At 47.4% G+C, this 3,113-nt stretch overlaps 1 pseudogene; it reads left to right on the top strand.

Annotated features, from left to right (window-relative positions):
* Window positions 1–1,719: 1,719 nt before the first annotated feature.
* Window positions 1,720–2,903, top strand: LOC129402177 (glucose-induced degradation protein 8 homolog; annotated as a pseudogene).
* The last annotated feature ends 210 nt before the right edge of the window (window positions 2,904–3,113 follow it).

Here is a 3,113-nt window from a genome sequence, read left to right on the forward strand (position 1 = left end):
TCTTGGGCAGAGCCTCCCCCATGAGTAAACTTTCTCCTGGACCTCACAGCCACATTTGTAGCCGCCCAACGTGTCTTACCTCACACCACTAATATTCCAAGAGTAGCACATTTAGTGGGGTTTAAAGTAGAAGGCAATCAATCTTAGAAGGAAATATATTTTTACAGACACATATATACATATATATACATATCTATATTAGAAAAGGGCTTACTTGATGGCCCCCGGGTTAAATACAATAATCTTCACACACTTTCCTTTAAGGAATTTTTTTGGATCATTTTCAGCAGTTTATTCATAACAAATAATACAAAATGAATTATTTCGGTTCTACTTTGGGCAGGGGTTTGGGTTCATATGAAAACATCTGAAATATGGTGGTAAGAAAGTGTTATGGTAGTAGGATTGGTGTTCTAATATTAAATGTAATAAATAATTTTATTTGGACTATTTTATAAAAATAAAATAATTTTTTTAAAAATTAAAAATAAATTTTAAAAGCTGTGTTTGATGCGATTAAAATGCCCTTCCCACTGCTCATGCATGGCCTGTGTTTGTGAACTGCATGTTTTAGTTATTTTTATCTTGTTAAGTTTATTTTCTCTCCTTGTCTTCATTGCTGTTCTCAGTGATGCTGTGATGACCGGAGGCTGTGCACAGGCCTGACTGGTGCGTGCATGTTTCTAGCTGTGATGCTCAGCACGTGGCTGGTAGGACTTTCCCATGTGCTTGCTGGGGGTAGGATGCACTCCCAGTTGAGGCACAAATTATACTTGTGGTGTCACTGGAGTCACTGTGGTGCCCACCGCATGCTCACCAGCGGCCACAGCTCCTGGTCCTGTTATCCAACTCTTTATGCCTCAACCTTGACACCATCTGCTAGAGATAAAAGACTCCATCTAGGAGACTCTGGCACTCTGCCTTAGATGCCAACCTCAAGTCCAGATTATTTTCTGAACTTACAACCAATCAGGAATAAATCTGAGTTGCTACAGTTACCTCCTTAGGCTCAATTTTCTACAGTGACTCTAAGTACTTAGGAAACTTCTATGCCCACGACTTAGTGCCATGATAGAGTACAGATGAGGGAGATAAAGAGATAATGAGCCTGATAAAGAGATAGAAGTGGTAAACCGCAGAATCAATGGGGCTTCTGTTACCATAGAATGGGGGTTTATCACCATCCAGTGTGTGGATCACTAACTGGCATCACTCTGAACTTGATGCTAATTTAATGGAATCTGCATCACATAGGCATTTGCTCCATTTTCAACTCTTCTCTGTTTTCAAAGATGGAATGGGGACAGCACACAATATTCTGTGACCTTGATTTCCAGTGACCAGCTCTATTCAGGTGTCCATCCAGTGTTGCCTCATTAGAATAAAGATGCTTCTATCCCCTCATCCCCCCCAAATTCATGAAGTTTCAGGAGCCCTGTGTCAGAACCACAGGCAGTGGCCATATATTAGAACTGAATATGTGTCTAAAGCTCTGACCACTGAGGAAATTCCAAGAGGTTTAAAGACTGTCTACTAGATCAGGTTGGCAAAACCCTCCACGATATTGAAGCTAAAGGTATCTTCAAAGAGGACACGGAACTGGGCTGAGTCTCCCAGCGCCGCCGCCGCTGCCCCTGCCCACCTGCCCGCCCGGCCGGCCTGGAGCGGCTGTGGACTCCGCGCAGCACGGGACGTGAGGTTTGCACAAAACAAATCAGAATGAGTTATACAGAAAAACCCGATGAAATCACAAAAGATGAGTGGATGGAAAAACTCAATAACTTACACGTCCAGTGAGCAGACATGAACCGGCTCATCATGAACTACCTGGTGACAGAAGGCTTCAAAAAAGCAGCAGAGAAGTTCCACATGGAGTCTGGAATCGAGCCCAGCGTGGATCTGGAGACGCTGGATGAGCGCATCAAGACCCGGGAGATGATCCTCAAAGGCCACATTCAGAAGGCCATCGCCTTGGTCAACAGTCTCCACCCCGAGCTCCTGGACACAAGCCGCTACCTGTATTTCCACCTGCAGCAGCAGCACCTGATCGAGCTGATCCACCAGCGGGAGATGGAGCCGGCGCTGGAGTTTGCCCAGACCCAGCTGGCGGAGCAGGGAGTGCCTGACGGAGATGGAGCGCATGCTGGCGCTGCTGGCCTTCGACAACCCCGAGGAGTCGCCCTTCGGGGACCTCCTGAACATGATGCAGCGGCAGAAGGTGTGGAGCGGGGTGAACCAGGCCAGGCCATGCTGGATTACGAGAACCGGGAGTCGACACCCAAGCTGGCCAAGCTGCTGAAACTCCTCCTCTGGGCTCAGAACGAGCTGGACCAGAAGAAGGTGAAATACCCCAAAATGACAGACCTCAGCAGGGGTGTGATCGAGGAGCCCAAGTAGCCGAGCGCAGGAGCCAGGCGCAGAGCTGCTCCCCTTCCCTTCCTTCTTTCTCTTGGCCTGGATCCTGTTTGAAGGGAGCCACCACCCCGCTGAGCACTGGGAAACCAGAGCCGGAAGTTTGCTGGAGACTGCCTGGCCGCTCCATGCCTGGGCTGAGAGCCACGGCGCCCAGGGTGCCCACTCGAACCCGAGCACTGATCCTGACCTTGCTTTCTGCGCATGGGCATACAGCACCTCCTTCTTGCACCTCCTCGGCTGGGTTTGCTCTTTGTTTCCTGAGAAAGACTGTACGTGTTGGATCTGCTGTGAGGACTCCGTCTGTGGCGCTGCGTTTGACCAACCCCCTGGGTCTGGGCTGAGTGGCTTGGGAAATGAGTGTGAGACAAGTGGGCTGTGTGGCATTTTTCATTTTTAAATAGATATTTTGGTGCCGTATGTGGTGAGAGACTTTCCTATTGGATCACGGAACCATCTCAGCAGTTTTGTTGAAAATAGAGGTTTCTCTTAAAAAAAAAAGATGACACAGAACTAAGCAATCAAGTGGAAACAGAGTTAAACAAATGGGACTATATTAAACTAAAAAGCTTCTGCACAGCAAAAGACACAGGGACCAGAATTCAAAGGCAATCTACAGAATGGGAAAGGATATTCACCCAATACCCATCCGATAGACAGTTGATATCAAGGGTATATAAAGCACTGGTTGAACTCTACAA

Source organism: Sorex araneus, chromosome 2, assembly GCF_027595985.1.
Source record: "Sorex araneus isolate mSorAra2 chromosome 2, mSorAra2.pri, whole genome shotgun sequence".
Taxonomy (NCBI): domain Eukaryota; kingdom Metazoa; phylum Chordata; class Mammalia; order Eulipotyphla; family Soricidae; genus Sorex; species Sorex araneus.